General features: G+C 43.2%; 1 long non-coding RNA gene and 1 pseudogene across 1 annotated transcript; one reads left to right on the plus strand and one right to left on the minus strand.

Annotated features, from left to right (window-relative positions):
- The first annotated feature begins 4,843 nt into the window (after positions 1–4,843).
- LOC117313532 (josephin-1 pseudogene) lies at positions 4,844–5,700 on the plus strand (annotated as a pseudogene).
- A 3,602-nt stretch (positions 5,701–9,302) lies between these two features.
- LOC141279457 (uncharacterized) lies at positions 9,303–23,874 on the minus strand. The gene is made up of 3 exons (XR_012333711.1): positions 23,803–23,874; positions 22,124–22,266; positions 9,303–9,379 (listed from the first exon to the last, which is right to left on the minus strand). It is a non-coding gene; the product is annotated as an uncharacterized lncRNA (long non-coding RNA).
- Positions 23,875–24,078: the final 204 nt, after the last annotated feature.

Here is a 24,078-nt window from a genome sequence, read left to right on the forward strand (position 1 = left end):
GGCTTCACCACCTCCACTGACAGCAATAGTTACACCTGCTGTGGACCGTCTCCTATAGGATTTCCAGAACCACAAAGCATCAAAGCTTCACAGGACCACACTAGCATCCAGGTGACCCTCACAGGAGAGCCGCCCAGCTGCCCATCAGAACCCATTTCCCTTTTTCCTGTTTATGGCTACCCTGCACCCCCCAGCCTTCCCACCCCTTGCAGCTGGGACACAGTGTCTTGTGTTACCAAGGGGAAGCGGGGGAGGTGGTGAGGGGCTTGGCCAGCCTGCATCCTAGGATGGAGGGAATGATGCCCCCGTGGTCACCCCACCCTGCTGGTTAGAGCCCTCACCTGGAAGCAGGGAGGAGAAACAAGGGGAAAAAAGCCTGGGCCCCGACACCCACCTTCCCTGGACTTTCACAAGGAGGGGGACAGAGGCATTTTCAGCCTCAGCCCATTTTTGGGACACACTTTGTTCCAGCAACAAACCTTTACTCTAAAAGCCAAGGTGCTTTGCAAACCCCTCCCCACCTGTCACATAAAGTCAGGCTTAATCTCATCACACTTTTCACAAACCCCAGCTCATGCTGAGACCACCACTTAGGTGATGGTGCTTCAGAGCCGCCCCTTTAAAAGATCCCTGGAGTTCAGCTCTCTCAGCCCTGCCTTCAGTTTAAGAGAGAAGTTTCTTTGACAACCTTGAAAAATCTGCTCAGTTTCCTGAACAAACAAGCTTCACAATCTCTCAAACTCTTCTCCTTCAAACATTCCTACTCTAGGCTTGCTGCACCTAAAGTGACAGTGCTGTCATCATGTACCAGAAAGCGATTTCTGCAAGCCAGTAGTTATTGATTACATAATGCTATTGATGAGGAAATCCCAGAAGAGCCAGCTTTGCAATGTAACCACTTCTGGACTTGGCACTGTGTCTCTTTCCACGGAAATAGAGGAGTGGCTGTTTCCACGGGCCCCATGGTGGAAGAGCTCACTTTCTGATGAAGCCAGGCCTTGACCCTTTCCAGGTGATTCTAGAGTCCTCATCATCACCAGACCCCCACCCACATGGCTGTTGTCTGTGCCAATCTGTTTGAGATCTTGGTAATCTCCTAAAATTAGGGTTATTTTATACACAGATAATGGGTTGAATGGTGACCCCAAAAGATGTGTCCCCCCAGAACACGTGAACAGGACCATATGTCGGAAAAGGGTCTTCATATATGTAGTTAAGGATCTCGAGGTGAGGTCATTTTGGGTTAGGGTGGCCCCCAATCCAATGATAGCATCCTCACAAGAGACAAAAGAGGAGAGACCCACACACAGGAGAAGCCACGTGAAGACAGAGGCAGAGATGGGAGGGATACAGCCAAAAGCCTGGGGATGCATGGAGCCCCCAGAATCTGGATAAGGCAAGAAAAACCCTATCCTGGAACCTCTGGAGGGACTTCAGTCCTACAACACCTTGATCTCAGATGTCTCATCTCCAGGACTGGGGGAGAATGAATTCCTGTTGTTTTAAACCACTCAGCTTGTGGTCATTTGTTAGAGAAGCCACAGAACAGTCACACAGACCTTGCTCTGTAGGATCCTGGAAATGTGGGTCTCACTAAAGGCAGACAGAGGCTGGATTATGGAACCCTTAAAGTCAGCATTGGGCCCCCAGAAATCCTAAAGCAGTGGCTGGACACCAGAGTGTTGAGGGGTCAAGTCGGAAGCCCTAAGGGTGCTGTCTGCACGTGGCCTCCCCAGGTTCTTACACCTTTATGTGTGGGGGGTATTTCAATCCTGATTCAGGACCTTTAACAATACCATTCACACTGCTAATTAAGAACTCACCAGTGGAGATTGGTTCAAGATGGCAGAGTAGAAGGACGTGCGCTCACTCCCTCTTGCGAGAGCACTGGAATCACAACTAACTGCTGAACAATCATCGAAAGGAAGACACTGGAACTCACCAAAAAAATACCCCACATCCAAAGACAAAGGAGAAGCCACAATGAGACGGTAGGAGGGGCTCAATCACAATCAAATCAAATCCCGTAACTGCTGGGTGGGTGACTCACAAACTGGAGAACACTTACACCACAGAAGTCCACCCACTGGAGTGAAGGTTCTGAGCCCTACATCACGCTTCCCGCCCTGGGGTTCTGGCCACGGGAGGAGGAATTCCTAGAGCAGACTTAGAAGCTAGTGGGATTTGATTGCAGGACTCTGACAGGACTGGGGGAAACAGAGACTCCACTCTTGGAGGGCACACACAAAGTAGTGTGCATATCAGGACCCAGGGGAAGGAGCAGTGACCCCATAGGAGACTGAACCAGACCTACCTGCTAGTGTTAGAGGGTCTCCTACCCCCCTGGAGCAGGGGGTGGCTGTGGCTCACCGTGGGGCCAAGGACACTGGCAGTAGAAGTTCTGGGAAGTACCCCTTGGAGTGAGCCCTCCCAGTGTCTGCCATTAGACCCACCAAAGAGCCAGGTAAGCTCCAGTGCTGGATCACTTCAGGCCAAACAACCAACAGGGAGGGAACCCAGCCCCACACATCAGCAGACAAGCAGAGTAAGTTTTTTTGAGCTCTGCCCACCAGAGCAACACCCAGCTCTTCCCACCACCAGTCCCTCCCATCAGGAAGCTTGCACAAGCCTCTTAGATAGCCTCATCCACCAGAGGGCAGACAGCAGAAGCAAGAAGAACTACAATCCTGCAGCCTGTGGAACAAAAACACATTCACAGAAAGACAGACAAAATGAAAAGGCAGAGGACTTTGTACCAGATGAAGGAACAAGATAAAACCCCAGAAAAACAACTAAATGAGGTGGAGATAGGCAACCTTGAATAATGACAGTGAAGATGATCCAGGACTTTGGAAAAAGAATAGAGGCAAAGATCAAGAAGATGCAAGAAATGTTTAACAAAGACCTAGAAGAATTATTAAAGAACAAACAAACAGAGATGAACAATACAATAAGTGAAATGAAAATTACACTAGATGGAATCAATAGCAGAATTACTGAGGCAGAAGAACGGATAAGTGACCAGGAAGACAGAATCGTGGAATTCACCGATGCAGAAGAGAATAAAGAAAAAAGAATGAAAAGAAATTAAGACAGCCTAAGAGACCTCTGGGACAACATTAAATCCAACAACATTCCCATTATAGGGGTCCCAGAAGGATAAGAGAGAGAGGAAGGACATGAAAAAATATTTGAAGCGATTATAGTTGAAAACTTACCTAACATGGGAAAGGAAACAGCCACCCAAGTCCAGGAAGCACAGAGAGTCTCAGGCAGGATAAATCCAAGGAGAAACATACCGAGACACATAGTAATCAAATTGACAAAAATTAAAGACAAAGAAAAATTATTGAAAGCAACAAGGGAAAAACGACAAATAACATACAAGGGAACTCCCATTAGGTTAACAGCTGATTTCTCAGCAGAAACTCTACAAGCCAGAAGGGAGTAGCATGATATATTTAAAGTGATGAAAGGGAAGAACCTACAACCAAGACTACTCTACCCAGCAAGGATCTCATTCAGATTCGATGGAGAAATCAAAATTTTACAGACAAGCAAAAACAAGAAAATTCAGCACCACCAAACCAGCTCTACAACAAATGCTAAAGGAACTTCTCTAAGTAGGAAACACAAGAGAAGAAAATGACCTACAAAAAGAAACCCATAACAATTAAGAAAATGGTAATAGGAACATACATATGGATAATTACCTTAAACGTGAATGGATTAAATGCTCCAACCAAAAGACATAGGCTCGCTGGATGGATACAAAAAGAAGACCCATATATATGCTGTCTAGAAGAGACCCACTTCAGACGTAGGGACACATACATACTGAAAGTGAGGGGATAGAGAAAGATATTCCATGCAAATGGAAATCAAAAGAAAGCTGGAGTAGCAACACTCATATCGGAAAAAATAGACTGGGAACTGAGCCGACGCCCCGGGGGAGGAGAGGGGTGGGACAGGCATCGGGGCGGGACTCCGTCCGCCCTGCCCAGCCCCGGAGGGAGAGAGCAGAGGATCCGGGCACCAGCTGAGGAGCCGGGCACTATCTATACCTGCGGGCGAGTTGCCGCTACAGCCGCCGCCGGGCTACCCACCCCACACCGCCAGGGGGCCCAACGCAGCCTGCACGGGCGCAACAGACGCACGGGGGCCGCGGCCCCAAAGCCGGCGCCGCTGACGTCAGGCCGACATCAGAGGGGATGCCGTGGCGGCGCGGGGGCTGGGACGGCGAAGGAGGGCGTTTTCGGAGCACGGCGCCGGGCTGGGGCCGCTGACATCGGGCTCAGGTGCGCGCGCTCGCTCGCCCGCCCGAGCGCGGCCCAGGTGGCGGCCTGCAGCGGGCCGCGGCGAGAGGGTGAGAGTCCGTGCTTTCCGAGGGAGCTGCGCCGTCCTCGGCCCCGCGGGGTCCCACCGCACCCGAGAGGATGGAGAGCCTCTCCCGACGCCCCAGCAGGGCCCGCGATCCCACGCTGGCCGGCCCTCGCTAGCTGCTCGAAATTTGCATTTTATCCGCCACCTAGGCCTTGTCTGCTGAGTCAGTGGTATTGTGGTACCAAAGAAATGGAAGAAAAGGAGCGATGTGACCGACTCCGTTCGGTCCTCCTGCCTTGAGGCCTATTTGGCATTTGCAGAAAGGAAAATACAGCAAGAAAATCGTGGGGTTTTTTTGGAAGGGGTAGAAGAGGAGGGTGGAAGAAGGAAAACAAGGTCTTAGATTTTTTATGATTTTTTTTAACTTCTGCACTTCGACAGTGGTGGCAAAATACACTAAATCCAAAAGTTATCTTTGTTTTGAGAAGAGGGGGATTAGTGTTCCTTTTGATTACAGCCTTTTCTCCCCGTGACAAAGCATAAATCATGGACACCAGAAAATAAGGTAGACCTCAGGAATCCTGCAAAAACTGAGAAGCTTACATTCCTCCTCAGGAGGGAAGAGTGGGGTGTTTTTAGCCCTCTCTGGAACCTAAAGCGAAAAACATGAGTTGCGTGCCATGGAAAGGAGACAAGGCCAAATCCGAATCATTGGAGCTGCCCCAGGCTGCACCCCTACAAATCTACCATGAGAAACAGCGCAGGGAGCTTTGTGCTCTGCACGCCCTCAATAACGTCTTCCAGGACAGCAATGCCTTCACCCGGGACACGCTGCAAGAGATTTTCCAGAGGTTGTCTCCAAGCACCATGATGATAACCCCCCACAAGAAGAGCATGCTGGGAAATGGGAACTACGATGTGAACGTCATTATGGCAGCACTTCAAACCAAAGACTGTGAAGCCGTTTGGTGGGACAAGCTCAAGGATGTCGGAGCCATTGCTCTCACTAACGTTATGGGCTTCATCATGAATCTGCCCTCCAGCCTGTGTTGGGGTCCACCGAAGTTGCCACTCAAAAGGCAGCACTGGATCTGTGTTCGAGAGGTGGGAGGTGCCTATTACAACCTCGACTCCAAACTGAAGACTCCCGAATGGATTGGAGGCAAGGGCGAGCTCAGGAAATTTCTAAAACATCTTTTGCGAGGAAAGAACTGTGAACTCCTGCTGGTGGTACCAGAAGAGGTGGAGGCCCATCAGAGTTGGAGGGCTGATGTGTAACACAGTTCTACCCAGCCTTCCCTCACCTCAAACCCCGAAATCCTCTGTGATGTGCTGTGGCCTCTACAGTGGGTCTGCCCTTGCCACGTCCCCAAACATCTCAACATGTTTTCCCCCTCAGGTTTGACAGTGCAGTAGGACAGACGTGTAGACTGTTACAGAACCAACCAGTGTTACTTGTTCTGGGAAAGGAAAGTGGGAGCTCTGTGTGCTTAGGGCAAATTATGACTTTTGTTTTATTTAAGAGAGGAGAAAGAAAGGTGGGTTTTAGCTTATTTCCCCATTTCTCTGAGGACTTGGCAGAGGCTCTGCTGGAGTTCACTGCTACTCTGACTCACCTGGAGATGTTGCCTTCAATTCCCCTTTCCTGGCAACCAGTGGATCTGAAGACACAGTACAGGCAAAGCCCATGTTGACGGGTTTGAAGGACTTAGAGCAAAAAGGCCTCATAGGAAACCATCTCCAAAACTGCAGCAGCAGTACAGCATGCTGTCTCCAACACTTAAAGCAGCCCTTACCCCATTTTTAAGAGTGGTTTATGGCCATCCTTGGAGTTTTATAATGAAAAGTTCTCTAATATTCCATGCCGGGTGGTTGAATCCTGCAACAGTCTAGTGTGACAGGGTGAGCTAGATACCTAAGAGGATGTGGCCAGAACCAGGCTGGGGAAGGCATGGGCAGCTTGTCCGCCTCACTCCATCATCATCCCTCCCACTTCACTGCATTGCACTGGTTTAGGAGGCTTTGGGGCACAAGATAGTCAAAAGGGCAGTTTTTCCAGCTGACCCACTCTGGCAAAAATCAGGAAAAAAATAAGACTGCCTTTGACATCAAATTCTACTAGTTTGAGACAGAGTTGGGCAAGGAAAGTATTGGGAAGATAAGCCTTCAGAAACTTGGAGCAGCTAGAATGGGTAGAAATCCTAGGCTTGGAGTCACTATAGTGACAAGAAGCAGAGCCCTCACATTGGGTGGACATGTGCATTACGCTTTGTCATCTCTCTGTAGCTTCCTTTACAGATCAACTGAGAATAGACCTGCCCCCTACCTCTTTAAATAGTTGTAGGCCACTATTCTCCCTGTAACTTAGGAAAACAAAAGGAGAAGTAAGGGTCATACTACACCGCCTGTAACTACAGGGGCTGTGGTTTTCTCAGGGCAGGCGGGCAGGCAAGGATGGCCTGTCCAGCCCTCACAAGTCAGTGTTTTCGGCAGGTCTGAGAGCTGCCCCACTGGCCAGACCTCTCCAATAGCAGAGCCAGCCTGGGACTTGCATGTCCAGCCTGAGCAAGCTTAACAGGATGAAGCTGAGGCTTTCTCCCCACTGTGACTGGAGTGCATGTGTACACCAGCACTTTTTCTGCACATGTATCTTCAATCCAACAAGGCCATTTTTTATGCTGGGTAACAGAGGCCACCAAGTGGCAACTGCATTACACCCTCTCAGCAAGTGGCCGCATTCTCTTCCACACCATTTTCTACACCAGACCTGCTTGGCACCACAGGGAGCTCTTCGCCACTGCACAGACGTTCCAACCACCACCAGCCAGAAGTTACAGCCAACGTTGCTGATTGTCACAAGCAGGACCTTGGGTCCCTGGCACTGTCAGTGATGTAAGCCATTTCCTGGAGGAGAAGGAAACTCCTCGCCACCAATCTGCTGGGGCCTGTGCAAATGGCACTTCAAAGGAGTCCCCATGAGCCAGTGGGATATATGCAAAGACGCTTAAACATTTCAGGGCTGGTTTCTCTGTTCATATCCAATTCTGGTGCTTAGGAACAGGGACCTATGCTGATGCCCAAGGGCAAAAAGCCCCACTTCCTTTAAGAAAGGGGGCAGTCCTGACCCTGATGCCCAGTAAGGGGCAATCCTAGGCTTTTTGTTTTTCTTGCTTTTATTCCTTTTTGTTGGCCTTGTGCTGGGTTTGTTTACAAAAGATGTATTTTGTTTAACCAAGTATTAAAATAAACTCCAGATGGATTAGAGACGTAAATGTAAGATCAGGCACTATAAAACTCTTAGAGGAAAACATAGGAAGAAGATTCTTTGCCGTAAATCACAGCAAGTTCTTTTTTGATCCACCTCCTGGAGTAATGGAATAAAAAACAAAAATAAACAAATGGGACCTAATGAAATGTAAAACCTTTTGCAAAACAAAGGAAACTACAAACAAGACGAAAAGACAACCCTCAGAATGGGAGAAAATATTTGCAAATGAATCAACAAAGGATTAATCTTCTAAATATATAAACAGCTCATGCAGCTCAATATTAAGCAAACAAACAACCCAATCCAAAAACGGGCAGAAGACCTAAATAGACATTTCTCCAAAAAAGACATACAGGTGGCCAAGAAGCACATGAAAAGCTGTTAAACATCACTAATTATTAGAGAAATGCAAATCAAAACTACAATGAGGTATCACCTCACACCAGTTAGAATGGTTATCATCAGAAAATTTACAAACGGCAAATGCTGTAGGGTGTGGAGAAAAGGGAACCCTCTTGCACTATTGGTGGGAATGTAAATTGATACATTCAATTTGTATGAACATACCAAGTCACTATGGAGAACAGTATGGAGGTTCCTTGAAAAACTAAAAACAGAATTACCATATGATCCAGCAATCCCACTACTGGGAATATACCCAGAGAAAACCATAATTCCAAAAGACACACGCACCCCAGTGTTCACTGTAGCACTATTTACAATAGCCAGGTCATGGAAGCAACCTAAATGCCCATCGATGGATGAATGGATAAAGATGTGGTACATATATACAATGGAATATTACTCAGCCATAAAAAGGAACGAAATTGGGACATTTGTAAAGATGTGGATGGATTTAGAGACTGTCATACAGAGTGAACTACGTCAGAAAGAGAAAAAAATATTGTATACTAACGCATATATGTGGAACCTAGAAAAATGGTACTGATGAACCAGTTTGCAGGGCAGAAATAGAGACACAGATGTAGAGAACAAACATATGGACACCAAGGGGGGAAAGTGGCGGGGAAGGGGGTGGGATGAACTGAGACATTGGGATTGACATATATACACTAATATGTATAAAATAGGTAACAAATAAGAACCTGCTGTATAAAAAAATAAATAAAACTCAAAAATTAAAAAAAAATAAAATTAAAAAGAATTTCTTCCCTTCCCATAGACCTATTTATATGAATGAATTATTTCCACGCGTATATCTATAAATACAAAAAAGAGGAATAAAGCCTACCTTGAACCAAAAAATAAAAAATAAAAAACAGAACCTACTGGTTATACAGAGGAAAACCCTATCAGGGCACTTGCTCCAGTGGTAAACAATTCTGAAGTTGGTCAGAGGCGGGGAATCATCTCCCATGCAGCCAGCATCCCCCCACCCCGCAAGGAGCGTTCTCATAGCAAATCTGGGGGACCGAGCCGAGGCGTCTCTCAGTAAATGTGAGCTGAGCCCCAGGCCAGCTGCTGCTGAACTGTTCCCACCCTTCCCAGGTAAAACAGCTGAATGTGTGCAAGGACTTGAAAGCCTACAGGAAGGGCCGTGGAGCCACACCAGCGAGAGCACGCCGGCCAACTTGGTGCCTGCAGGCCAGCCAGGACGGTCCTGGCCCCGGGCGCTCTTCTGGAAGCTTTCCATTTCCCTGCCTGAGGTACCCCTCCTGTCCCGGCCCCCACTGCTTTTTTCCTTCCTTACCTATGCCCAGGGAGAAATTCCTGCGGCAGGTATGGGTGACACATCCTCTTGTTTAGCAGGTGGCAGCCCAGCAACTCCTGCAGAAAGTCCAGCAGAGCCCCACTCACACTGGGCCACCCACAAAGCCGTGGCCCCTCACTCCCTCCCACCAGCCGAGCCCCGACACTGCTGACGGGTCAGAGAATATGGCGTCAGGCACAGCTACAGGGGCTCTTGCTGCCTGGAGCGGTGTTTATATTGACCTCAACCCAGGCACACCTGGGGAGGGCTGGCCGGCAGTGTCAGGCTGCCTAGGTCAGCCAACCCTCGACCCTCAGGGGCTCACAGCTGCAGAAAATGGACGTTGATGAACCGGCGAGGTCCAAGGAACAGGTGTGGGCTCCTGAGAGTCAGGATAGACAAGGGGCTGCAGCTCTGGCTTGTTTTCTAATCATTTTATCTGGCCCATGAGTAGGAGACAACTTCAAGAAGACCCTCTCCTAATGAGAGGAACCCAGGAGTCAGGGAGGGGAGGGGTGGTGGGTGGAGACAGAGGCCTGGCGTTCCGGCTGCAGTGGAAGCCTCTGGAAGACCAGGTGGAGGGAGGCCGCACAGACTGTAGATCAGGGTCACAGACCTGTCTGAGCTGCTGTTTGTTAGCTCAAGTCCTGCTCTGAGGTGCTCTGTGTCAGCTCTGAGCGACAGGTGAGCTGGGGGTGCTCTGCAATGAGGGCTATGTGCACGGTTCCTGTGTGCCCAGCCCTGCCGGGGTACCTGCCCAGGGCAGCTCCATATCCTGGGAGGGCCCTGCCCATGAGATCCCCGTGGGCTGCTGGGTATGTGCTCAGGCGAGCTCCATATCCTGGGAGGGGCCTGCCCATGAGAGCCCCGTGGGCTGCTGGGTACCTGGTAAAGGACGTCAGGATAGTCAGTGAAGCCACTGAGGATATACATCCAGTAGTTCCTAATTCCTACATCCTGCTGGTCATTCTACCATCCACCAGGACCTAGTATTCTGTATTAGACTTAAAAAAATGCCTTCTTCTGTATTCCATAAGTCCCAGAGTCCCAACAAATTTTGGCTTTTGAGTGGCAGGACTCAACATACAGGGAAAACAATACTGCTGGACCATCCTGCCCCAAGGGTTCAAAAATTCCCCCACCATCTTTGGGGGAAACTTCAGCTAAAGACCTGAAAGATCTACCTCTGGAGAAGGGAAACTTCCTTCAATATGCAGATGACATTCTGATCGCCAGCCCTACTAAGGAGGTCTCTGAGCTACCTAGCCAATAAAAGATAGAAGGTGTCCAAGAAAAAGGCTGAAATATCACAGACTAAGGTGACCTGCCTGGGCTTCATTCTCACAGAAGGTCGGAGAAGCCCATCCCAGGAAAGGGAAGAAGCCATTTGCAGCCTTACCCCTTCTAAAACTAGAAGACAGCTTAGGGGTTCCTGGGGAGGCCGGGGATTGCTGCATCTGGATCCCTAACTACAGTCTAATAGCTGGGCCTCTATAGGAAACACTGAAAGGAAAAGATGATGATCGTTTCGAATAGAATCCAGAAGCGGCCTTTCAATAATGGAAAGAGCAGTCAATTCAGACCCTTGCCCTGGAACTCCCTAATTTAGCTAAACCCTTTGACCTTTACATTCCCATAGAAGGTGAATCGCCCTTGGAGTATTAGTGCAAAAACTGGGACCACTTGAAATGGAACAGCACAAGAATGCCCTCCAGGGAGGAGAAACTACGGTCACCAATGGCTTGGCCCGCCGCCCCATCCGGTCAGGGTACTGGGGGTATCTAAGAACATGGAACTCAGCAGCCCGCAAATCCAGCTTCCTCCTAAGGGAAAAGGACCCCATGTGGTTATCCTAACCACCCACCATGCCCTGAAGTTGCAGGGGTCGCTCCGTGGGCACGCTGACCTCGAGTGAGGACGCCCTCCAACTCCAACCTCCAGAGAGACAACCGGGGGCAACGGGCCCCCATGACGTCTCGTGTGACCATCACTTGAGCTGGAGCTTCTCTCAGAAAACAACAAGAGTGTGCCCCAAAAGAGCAGACTACTGCTTGCAGGACTTACTGCACCCAGAGGGTAGCTAATAAGCTTGGCAGGGGAACCGTATATCACGCTGTCACCATAGAAAAGCCTACAGACACCGCGGTGACGGTGGCCAATGAGACCGGCTGGACTCCTGGCTACTTCAAAAGGCCGTTGACTCAGTGGCCGTCATGGTCCTGGATCACCACCGGGCCTGGACTGTCTGGGAGTTGAACGGGCTGGGCTCTGACACCTGGTGCTGTTTGTACGTTAATTCAGGGGCCTAATTGAAGAAAGTGCAGACTACTGGTCAGAGCATCTAGGCTGGCAGAAACCGTCAGCCTAAGGTGGCCAAACAAATGTGAGGCGGGGTAAAACCGGCTCCCCCAGCGTCTCTGCGCATCTCTTTCCTGGACCCTTAAAGGTCCTTAGAATCTGTAACACTTCCAATGCTGGTGCTCAGGTGGACGAGAGGTGAGGCAGGAGGCCTGGGGACAATCAACCTCACCTGTAGGCTGCTGGGGAGAAGTTCTGCCCCTCCCCCCTGGGTATGAGGACTCCGAACTCAGCACGAAGCAGTTACAGAAGAGGGGTCTGCACCCTCAGCGCCCCAACAATGAGGAACGGGACAAAAGGCAGAGGAGGGGTTTGTCACCCGCAGAACCATGAAAAATTCCTAGGAGATAAAAATAGAATCTGGGCAATAAAATAAAGTCTAACCTTTTTTTCCTTTGTGCTTTGTCTAATTTCACTTGCTCCTAGCTTTCCACATGCAGAGGTCCCACACCCGGCACTTCAGACCAGATTTCCTAGTGCAAAATGGCTGGGGTGACACCTCAGCTCGCGGGACCCGGTGCAGACTCGGCGACATAGAGCCTGAGCTGCAGCCAAGCCGGACCTCGAGAGCTCCGCCCCCACCCTCCCGCTGACGCCGCCGGGATCCCTACACAGCAGCCCGGCCCACAGCCCGCAGGGGAGCGCACGCTCTCACCTCTCGATTCTCTGATTAAAGTATCAAGTTTTCCGGATTTCCCTGGTGGCGCAGTGGTTGGGAGTCCGCCTGCTGAAGCAGGGAACGTGGGTTCGTGCCCCCGTTCCCGGAAGATCCCACATGCCGCGGAGCGGCTGGGCCCGTGAGCCATGGCCGTTGAGCCTGCGCGTCCGGAGCCTGTGCTCCGCAACGGGAGAGGCCACAGCGGTGAGAGGCCCGCGTACCGCAAAAATAATAATAATAAAGTTTTCCTTTGCTTCTGAACCAAACTCAGTCTCGTTCTGTTAGCTCCAGTGACACTGGGCAGGGGGACCCTTGTTGAGACCCATTCTGGAGGATCAGTGACGGAATTTGAGAACATTGTAACTTCAATGAACAGATGTGTGAGCCAAACTGTAATTAACGGAGAGCAGTGTATAAGGCTCGGGTAAAATAAGATGTTTCTGACACTTCCATTTGATATTTCCATCACTTTATTATAAGCAAGTTCAGTGAAGGGCTTTCGTCTTATTTGTCAGGTCAAGTTTAGAGAAACTAAGTGATTTTTTTCCAAGGATGTACATCTAATAATCTGGGCTGAAGCTTCAATCTTCTTTTGAATAATTTTCTATTGAAAATGACACCCCTCTTTCAACTCCCCCATTTCTGAGGAATATAAAATCCTACAACTTATTGTTACCAAACGGGAAAGGCGGGGGGAGGAATAAATTAAGAGTTTGGGATTAACATATACACACTGCTATATATAAAATAGATAATAAACAAGGACCTACTGTATAGCACAGGGAACTACACACAACATTTTGTAATAACCTATAAGAGGAAAGAATCTGAAAATGAATAGATATCTATATGTACATCATCTATAAACGCCAGATAAAATGGAACCTAAGGGAGACCGATGATGACCGCTTCTGACACTCAAGACTTCAATCATCTAAAGCTTGGACTCTGCCTACTGTCCAAGGCCCTTCATGAACGTGCAAGTACCCATAGCTTAAAACATCCCCAGTTTTAGGGTTCGGGGAGACACTACTTTGGAAAGGTCCCTGGTGTTCCCCTTACTTGGAGGGGACCCTTCCTACACCTAAAACATGCCTGTCACACCCAGAGGATGGTACACCGTCTGATAAGGAAGTGTTTGGAAAAGGCACCTCATCTCCTCATCTCCAGGTGCTCGGGTTCCCCCTGCAGCCTCTTTCCTAACAATCTCCCCACTTGGGGAAGTCAGCACCTTCAACACCCTGTTTCACACAGTTTGGAAGTTGTCTGGAGGATGAAGCGGAAGAGGGGGAACCAATGAGAGACAAGCCCTAGGTGTTTGGACAGGCACATGCCACGCTAATTTCCAATCAGGAAGAGGAACTGACCAAAGGCTCACTTTACCCCTGGAACCAGAATAGGGCTTGAAGCAATCCTCCTGTTTTGTGGCCCGTTCCCAAAAATACAAGTTGAAAAATGGAGCTCAGGGGCACTGCAATTCACAAACCAGCAGGTTTGTAAATGATACCTATCATTGAAAAATGTCTTGAGGTAAGTCATCGAAAAGGACTTGTAATCAAGGCACAATTGCAGGAAAGGGATTTCAAGAGGTAGAATGGACTCGTCATTAAAGCACATGAAAAGCGGCTGAACTTTGCCAATGATGCAGTTGGCCAAAAAGGGCGTATGCGTTCGTCCTGAATATATTCAGGACGAACGCATACGCCCTTTTTGGCCAACCAAACAAGCAGGCAATGCAAATTAACACTATAAAGAGGTATCACTTCGCATCATTCAGAAGGGCCATCCTCACAAAGTGTAAAAACCAGAAATGCAGGACAGGGGGTGGAGAAAAGAGGGCCCTGTTACGCTGATGGTGGGGATGTAAATTGCCAAGGCTATTCTGGAGAAGTGTATTGTGTTTCCTTAAAAGTCTAAAAAACAGAGCTACAGAGTATATAAGCCCATGGGCATATTTCTTGGGAAATCAAAAATCTACAGGACACAGGCACCCCAACCTTTAGTGCTGCTCTGTTTACAAGAGCCTCGACTTGCAAACAACGTAAATGACCTTGGAAGGAAAAAGTGGATTAAGAATATGTGGTACTGGGCTTCTCTGGTGGCGCAGTGGTTGGGAGACTGCCTGCTGATGCAGGGGGAGTGGGTTCGTGCCCCGGTCCAGGAGGATCCCACATGCTGTGGAGCGGCTGGGCCCGTGAGCCATGGCCACTGAGCCTGCACGTCTGGAGCCTGTGCTCCGCAACAGGAGAGGCCACAACAGTGAAAGGCCCGTGTACAGCAAAAAAAAAAAAAAAAAAAAAAAAAAATGTGGTACTTATGTAAAACGGAATATTACTCAGCCACGAAATGAATGAAAGAAGGCCAGTTTCAGCAACTCGGGTGGACTTAGGTAAGATCATTCTAAGTGACATAAGTCAGACAGTAAAAAAGACTTATCATAAGATATCACTTATAGTTGGAATCTAAAAATGGCTACACATGAACTAAATGACAAAACAGAAACAGAGTCACACATTTAGAAAACACTTATGGCTGCTAAAGGGGAAAGGTGGGGTGGTGTGAGGCATAAATCAGGAGGTTGAAATTAGCACAGATACCATTCCATACACCAAATAGGTAATCAACAAGGCCTACTCTATAGCTCAAAGCACTTTAGTCAGCATACTCTAGTCACCGGAAAAGAATATATAAGACTGGTAAGAATCTGAAAAAGAATTTATTGATGTCTCTCTGTAAGTGAATCAAGTGGATGTACAGAAGGAAGAAACACAGCATTGAAAATCAGCTATACCCCATTATAAAAATTAATTAGAAAAGAAAAAAGAGAAAGACAGTGAGAGGGAGAGAAATTCTTACAAGATTTGTTCAGGAGCTGTGATGCAACCTGGATTGACCACATCTAGACCCACAGAAGAAACAGCCAGAACAAAGGTTCAAGGATAGTGTCCCCAGCGTGTTAGAAAGCTTGCAAGAAAGGCAGTGTTGCCGGAGCACAGTGAGCAAAGGAGAGAACAGTGAATGGAGAAGTGATTTCTTCACTTGTTTCCTTCTAGAGTTTAACAATAACTTATTTGATTAGACTTTTCTTTTTAAAAAATCACTTCCTTGAATAACAATAGCCAAATAAATATAGGAATTGGTTTTTTGTTTGTTTTTTGTTTGTTTGTTTGTTTTGCAGTATGTGGGCCTCTCACTGTTATGGCCTCTCCCATTGTGGAGCACAGGCTCCGGACACGCAGACTCAGCGGCCATGGCTCACGGGCCCAGCCGCTTCACGGCATGTGGGATCTTCCCGGACCAGGGCACGAACCTGTGTACCCTGCATCGGCAGGTGGACTCTGAACCACTGCGCCACCAGGGAAGCCCAGGAATTGTTTTGATATTTCTTATTCTTCATAATAATGCTAATAGTGAATTGCGTTTATATTATTAAATATATTATTCCATGATAAATGGCTCTCACTGGGAGTTATAAAAGGTAAATGGACAGGACCCAATTTATATATGCTGCCTTAAGTGAGAGAGTCACTTCAGTTTTAAGGACACACACGGACTGAAAGTGAAGGGATGGAAAAAGGCATTCCATGCAAATGGAAACCAAAAGAAAGCTGAGGTAATATATAATACAAGATAGACTTTAAGACAAAGATTGTAATAAGAGACAAAGAAGGTCATTATATAATTATAAAGCAGTCAATCCAACAAGAGAATGTAACATTTGTAAATATTTATGCACCCCAAAAAAGAGCACCTAAATATATAATATTAATGACACAAAGGGGGAAAAAAGACAGCAATACAGTAATAGTAAGGGACTTCAACACCCCACTTTTGTCAATGGACAGATATAGAATATCAAACAGAAAATCAACAAGAAAACATTAGATTTAAACAATATGTTAGACCAGATGGACTTAACATGCATTTACACAACATCCATTCAAAAGCAATAGAATACACATACTTCTCATTTACACATGGAACATTCTCCAGTATAGATCATGTATTAAACCACAAAACACATCTTAAACTTAAGACGATTGAAATCATATCAAGTATCTTTTCCAACAACAGTGGTGAGAAACTAGAAATCAATTACAAGAAGAAAACTGGAAAATTCACAAATATGTGGAGATTAAATAGCATGCTACTGAACAACCAGTGGGTTGAAAAGAAATTAAAAAAAAAATTTGACACAAATGAAAATGGTAATACAATATACCAAAACTTACTGGATAGAGTAGTAGCAGTTTTAAGAGGGAAATTTATAAGGATAAACCCCTACATGAAGAAAAAAGAAAATATTAAACAACCTAACTTTGTACCTAAAGGAACTAGAAAAAGGAGAAACTAAGACAAAAGTTAGTAGAAGGAAGAAAATAACAAAGGTCAGAGTAGAAATAAATGAAATCGAGACTAAAAAGGCAACAGAAAAGATCTGTGAAACTAAGAGCTGGGTCTTTGAAAAGATAAACAAAATAGATCATTAGCCAGACTCATTAAGAAAAGAAGAGAGAGGATTCAAATAAATAAAATCAGAAATGAAAGAGATGTTACAATTCATACCTCAGAAATACAAAGGATCACAAGAGTCTACTATAAAAATTATATGCTAACAAATTGGACTATCTACAAGAAATGGATAAATTCCTAGAAACATAGAACATACCAAGACTGAATCATGAATTAACAGAAAATCTGAACAGACCAATTATTAGTAAGGAGATTGAATCAATAATCCAACCTACCAACAAACAGTAGTCCTCACCCAGATGGCTTCACTGGTAAATTCTACCAAACATTTAAAGAAAAATTAATACCAATCTTTCTCAAACTCTCCCAAAAAAGAGAACAGGAGGCAACACTTCCAAACTCATTCTATGATACCACCATTACCCTGATACCAAAACCAGACAAGGACACTACAAGGAAAGAAATTTACAGGCCAATATCCCTGATGAAGATGGATGCAAACATTCTGAACAAAATATTAGCAAACTAAGTCAACAATACATTAAAAAGACCATACACCATGATCAAGTGGGATTTATTCCAGGGATTCAAGGATGGTTCACTATCTGCAAATCAGTGGTTACATTAACAAAATGAAGGATAAGAATCATATGATCATTTTAATAAACACAGAAAAAGTATTTGACAAAATTCAACATTTATTTATGAAAAAACTCTCAAAAAGGTGGGTATAGAGGGAACATACGTTAATGTAATAAAGGCCATATGTGACAAGCCTGCAGCTAATATCATATTCAACGGCGAAAAACATAAAGTTTTTTCTCTAAGATCAGGAATAAGACAAGGATGCCCAGTCTTGTCACATTTATTCAGTATAGGCTTGGAAGGAAGGAAAGAAGAAATAAAACTGTTTCTATTTGCAGATGACATGACATTATATATAGAAAACCTTAAAGACTCCACCCAAAAAAAAGTTAGAACTAATCAATGAATTCAGTAAGTTGCAGGATACAGAATCAATACATAAAAATCAGTTGCATTTTTATATGCTAATAACAAGTTATTATGAAGAGAAATTAAGAAAACAATCCATTGACAATTACATCAAAATGAATAAAATAGCTAGGAATAAACTTAACCAATGAGGTGAAAGATCTGTACACTGAAACCTATAAGACACTGATGAAAGAAATAGAAGACACAAACAAATGGAAAAATATTCCAGGTTCATGGATTGGAAGAATAGATATTAAAATGTCCATACTATCCAAATCAACCTACAGATTCAATGCAATTCCTGTCAAAATACCAATGGCATTTTTCACAGAACAAGAATAAATAATCCTAAAATATATATAAAACCACAAAGACCTGGAATAGCCAAAACAATCTTAAGAAAGAAGAACAAAAAAAAAAAAAAAGAAAGAAAGAAAGAAAGAAGAACAAAGCTGGAGGCAACATGCTTCTTGTTTTCAAACCGTATTACAAAGCTACAGTAATTGAAACAGTATGGCACTGGCACAGAAATGGAAACATAGATCAATGGAACAGAATCAAAAGCCCAAAAGTAAACTCTCATATGTATGGTCAATTAATTTACAACAAAGGAGACAAGAATATACAATGGAGAATGGATAATCTCTTCAATAAATTGTGTTGGTAAAACTAGACAGCCACATGCAAGAGAATGAAGCCCTATCTTACACCATACACAAAAATTAACCCAAAATAGATTAAAGACTTGAACAGAAGACTTGAAACCTTAAAACTCCTAGAAGAAAACATAGGAGGTAAGCTCCTTGATATCAGTTGTGGCAATGACTTTTTGGATTTGACACTAAACAGAAAGGCAAAAAAGCAAAAATAAACAAGTAGGACTATATCAAACTAAAAGACTTCTGCACAGCACAGGAAACGATCAACAAAATGAAAAGGCAACCTATGGAATGGGAGAAAATATTTGCAAATTATGTATCTGTTAAGGGGTAAATATCTAAAAAGTATTTAAACTCATACAACTCAGCAGAAAAAAGAAGCAAGAAACAATCTAGTTTAAAAATGGGCAGAATATCTGAATAGAGATTTTTCCAAAGAAGACATACGGAAAGCCAACAGGTACATGAAAAGATGCTCAACATCACTAATCATCAGGGAAATGCAAATCAAAACCATAATTAGATATCGCTTCATGCATGTTAGAATAGCTATTATCAAAAAGACAAGAAATAACAAGTGTTGGCAAGGATGTAGAGAAAAGGGAAACGTCGTACATTGTTGGTGGGAATGTAAATTGGTGCAGCCACTGTGGAAAACAGTATGGAGGCTCCTCAAAAAATAAAAATGAGAACTGCCATATGGTCTAGCAATTATATTTCTGGGTATTTATCTAACAGAAACAGAATCACTGTCTCCAAAAGATATCTGCAGCCCCATATAGATTGCAGCATTATTTCCAATAGCCAAGGCATGGAAACAAACTAAGTGTCCATGGATGAATGAATGGATAAAGAAAATATAGTGTATATACACAATGAGATATTATTCAGCCATAAAAATGAAGGGAATCCTGCCATTTGTGGCAACATGGATGGATCTGGAGGGTAAGTGAAATAAGACACTCGGAGAAAGACAAATACTTATAATATCACTTATATGTGGAATCTTAAAAAATAAGTTAAAATTAAAAAAAGTAAACTCATGGATACAGAGAACAGATTTGTGATTACCAGAGCAGGTGTGTGTGTGGGGTAGGAGGGTGTGTGGGAAAATGGGAGAAATGAGTCAGGGTGGTGCAAAGGTACAAACTTCCAGTTGTAAGATAAATAAGTCCTGGGAATGTAATATACAGCATGGTGACTACAGTTAACAATACAGTATTGTATATTTAGAAGTTGCTAAGAGAGTAGATCTTAAAAGTTCTCATCACAAGGAAAAAAATTGTTACTATGTGTTGTAATGGATGTTAACTAAACTCATGTTAATCATTTTGCAATATAAACAGGTATCAGATAATTATATTATATGATTAAAACTAATACAAAGTTATATGTCATTTATATGTCAATAAAAATAAATTCTGCATAGAGCCCAAATGGCCAGGTCGTTATACTGCCATCTTGCTCAGTCAGTAGAAGTGGGCTGCCCTGGGAAGGACCTAACCTCCACATAGGTGGTTCTCTGCAGCTGAGACAGAAGGAGCTGATAGCTAGAGGCTCTCTGCAGACCACATCTGAAAGGTACACTCAAGTATCTACCACAGTAACTTATATAAATGTTTCAGTATGGGGCACTTAGGATTAAGGCTGCTACCAGTAATATAAAAAAAGAAAAAATTAATTTGGAAAAATCCAGTTTTAGAATAAACATTAAATAGATAAACTACCAAGTTCTAAAAGTAAAGTTCAAGGCAATGAAAAATATTCAGAGACCTCATCCTACTACTCCTATTATAGTATCTCCATTAATGTTGGCTAGTTCCAGAATTAGCTTAAGTTTTTCTGGTGATTAGTGTCATCTCTTGGTATAGCACACAAGAGTTTTAAAACATTAGGTTTTCTTTATCATTTTAAGAAAATATCACTTGTCAAATTGGTATAAATTATAGGTGCATTGGCAACACATAATAATTAATTAAACCTCTTAAAGTTTGTTAAAATAGTTACAAAGGTAATGGGATATTTTTCTCTAAGCAATTTTAATCCAGTTAAGTTTTGGGAGTGTCAAGGAATCTAAGACAGAAGGTTATACCACCACCTTGTGATAAAATGACTGTAGAGCAAACAATTAAATTGTTCTGAAAAAATGCAAAAATGAAAATACTGATGCCTAATACGGATACCTAATATCTAGGAGAAGAGAAATCTAAATACACAGAGCACTATAAATATTTTAGATGCAAAGGGAAATGTTCTGCTAGCTGTTGTCACTGGATTTCAGTACTTTGTTCATTTTTAAACTTCAGCAGTGTAAAGCTTGTGAGGTGAAATATTACATGCTTTTTAAAAAGTTGGGATCAGTTATGTTATAAGAGATTTTACTAACTCAATATTGCCATATAATATTTGAATTAATAGTTTATATGCGTCCCTAAAAGATAAATTAGAATTTTCAGTGCTTTTAAACTGATAAAGCATTTGATATCTGTTTTTACTGCATTGTATAGTATGAATTTCACCAGGATATTTCTGTAACAGAGCACAAAATACTTTCTTTACATATCACTTTTTTTTTTACAATAAAATACAAAAGCATTCACCTCTTTATAATACATCACTTGCCCAAATCCTCAAAATCAGGGTGAAAGTGGTATTGAAGAGCCTGAATGAAACATTATTGTAATTTTATAATCTTGATTTTAAAATCTTGAGGTAAATGATGCCGTGCTGGAAATAAGTGATTTTAAGCATCTTTTAAGCAAAGCAGTTAAACTCAAAGACAACTAACTATCAATCAATAGTTTTTAAACTTGTTTAACAGTAAGAATCATAAGGGACATTTGTTCAAAGTACAGTTTACTAGGGCCCAATTCCAGACCCTCGGAATTAGAATCTTCAGGTTAGGACTCTGCAAAAATTATTTATGGAAAAATGTACCCCCTGGAGATTACTGTCCTGCTAACTCAGGAAACATAGCTCTAATTCAACTATAAAACCTAACATAAGACACAGTAGTAAAAGACCAGATAAATAGGAATCCCTCTTAATATAAGTGTTGGTTTTCTTATCTGCAAAGAGGGTAGCAGTGATTGTATTCAAGTAATGATAGGACAGTAAGCACTGACTCACTGTACGTAAAACACCTCGCACAGTGCCTGGCACAAAATAAGGCCTTAGATAATGTTAGCTGTGATAACTGCATATCATCATCATTATCAGTGACTTCAATTCTTAGAATTTATATATTATTGAAGAAAAATTCATTTGCAATAGAAACATAATTTCTACAGTTATTAAAGCTGTAGAGAAATTAAACTATGAAACAAAAATAAGCCGTTCTCATGAGTTATATTTGTTTTTATAAATCTTGAAATTACACTTTTTGCAAGTTTTTTTTTTTTAACTTCAAAGAGTTATACCACCACCTTGTGGCAAAATGACTGTAGAGAAAACAACCATTTACCAGCTTGCTCCTTAGTCATCACGGAGAAAATAATTATTTATTCAAGTGAAGAAACAAAACGTAATTGTACAAATATTGGCCGATAAACGTAAATGTGTGAATGAATAAGTGAACAAATAAGCAAACCAATCCCTGAACAAAAAAGTAAAACTGAGAAATGCAGCTCTCACTTGAAAATTGCAAATCTTTCAGAGGCAGGAATCTGCCAACTTACTGTCTTGCCAGGTGTTCAAGGTGCCCTGGGCCTGCGGAGCCAAGTGAAGAGCCGCAGTCCAAGCTCTGAAAAGGCAGCGGTGTCAGGGCATTGGGTATCAGGTCCCGGTTAGAGGCAACTCCCATGACATCTCAGACAGCTCACTGTAGGTAGGACAGTAGGCAGGTGTGTCAGTCAAGTGATGCTTGCCGTAACACGTTTGCAGATAGATACATTATACATAGAATGGGCATCCCTGAAATCCTAAGTGTGTTGTTCAAATCCTCTTAGAAAAATATTTCGGACGAATTTTACGTGGAATCCCATCTTCCTACCTCCCTTTCCCATCTTGACCATTTTCAAAATGATGGCATAACTGATTTGGAATGTCAGCACAATTTTCATGAAAATTTTAGGTTATTTCAATTTTGTTGTTTGAAATGAATGTTCAAAAATCAAACATTTATCTAATCTACCTCAAATGTGAAACGTGTCAATATTTATTTCTCTTCTGACAATTTGTATCAGCTCAAATGTAGATTTTACTGCTTATCCACTTTTTGTGACCAGATGAGATTAATTTTAAAAAGCCATTTGGTGTCAAATAAGCAATTGATTGTAAGCTCCTCAGCATTTTCCTATTTTTTTCTTTAAGGAAACGTCTCTGAACTCACCTGGACATTTCCTACTTAATTCTTACCCACTGGTATCCAATTATTACTCTATTAACATATACACCCAATAATAGCTTCCTTAATTTACTTCACCATGCTAATAATTAGCAGGAGATTACCCATGAATGTAGGGATGCAGAAGGGAACATTTACTAATATATATTTCTGAATTTAGAGAACTATGATAGTCCATAGACTAACATAATCAGAAAAAAGTTTCCCGTTTAAAAAAAAATGCAGGGGTGGGATAGGGAGGATGGGAGAGAGGGAGACGCAAGAGGGAAGAGATATGGGAATATATGTGTATGTATAACTGATTCACTTTGTTATAAAGCAGAAACTAACACACCATTGTAAAGCAATTATACCCCAATAAAGATGTTTAAAAAAAATGCATCTTAAAAAACAAAATGCAGGAAGATGAAACCTAATAAGAACATGAAAAAGCAACCACTGTATAGCACAGGGAACTATATTCAATATCTTGTAATAACCTATAATGGAAAAGAATCTGAAAAAGAATATATATATTATACAATATATATAACTTAATCTTAATATATGCATATATAAAACTAAATCACTCTCCTGTATACCTGAAACTAGCACAACGTTGTTAATTAACTATACTTCAGTAAAAAATCAAATCAAATTAAAGTATATTACAAACACTGAAAAAAAAAGACAAGGCTTCAACAAAGCTTACTTATTACTCAATAACAATTAAAAATTTTCCAAATATAATGCACCAAGCCATCCACATATATTGATCAAATTGTACCTTATAAATGTGGTCTTCAATGAGCATCTCAGTTAAGGAGAAGAAAAAAAATATACTATGGGAACAATTCACTGCCTAAGTAGCAAATGTGAGGAGACTTCAGAGATGGGAGAGATGACTTCTGAGAGCAGTACCACTCCCCTGCTACTAACTCTTCTCTCCTTGCTAATCACTACTCAACACAGTGTGACCCTTCTCACCGTCTAGAAACTTCCTCTTTTTTGGCTACCTTGACAGCCTCTTACCTGGTTACTGAAGTACGGAAGAGAAAGAGCTGTTTCCTCTACCCTTCTAAGTTCTTGACAGAGACCCCTCTAACAAAAGACAGATGGACAAGAGAAAAGCATACAAATTCGTTTATTGTAAGTTTCACGTGACACTGGAAACTTCATTAGAAAAATGAAGACCTGAAGAAGTGGTTAAACCTGGGAGTGTTTCTGTTTGGTTGGAAGAAGACTGGAAAGTCATGGAAAATATGATAGGACAAAAAGGGGTATGAGTTTAATGCGGTAAATTAGGGG

The sequence above is a fragment of the Tursiops truncatus genome, chromosome 9, assembly GCF_011762595.2.
Source record: "Tursiops truncatus isolate mTurTru1 chromosome 9, mTurTru1.mat.Y, whole genome shotgun sequence".
Lineage (NCBI taxonomy): Eukaryota > Metazoa > Chordata > Mammalia > Artiodactyla > Delphinidae > Tursiops > Tursiops truncatus.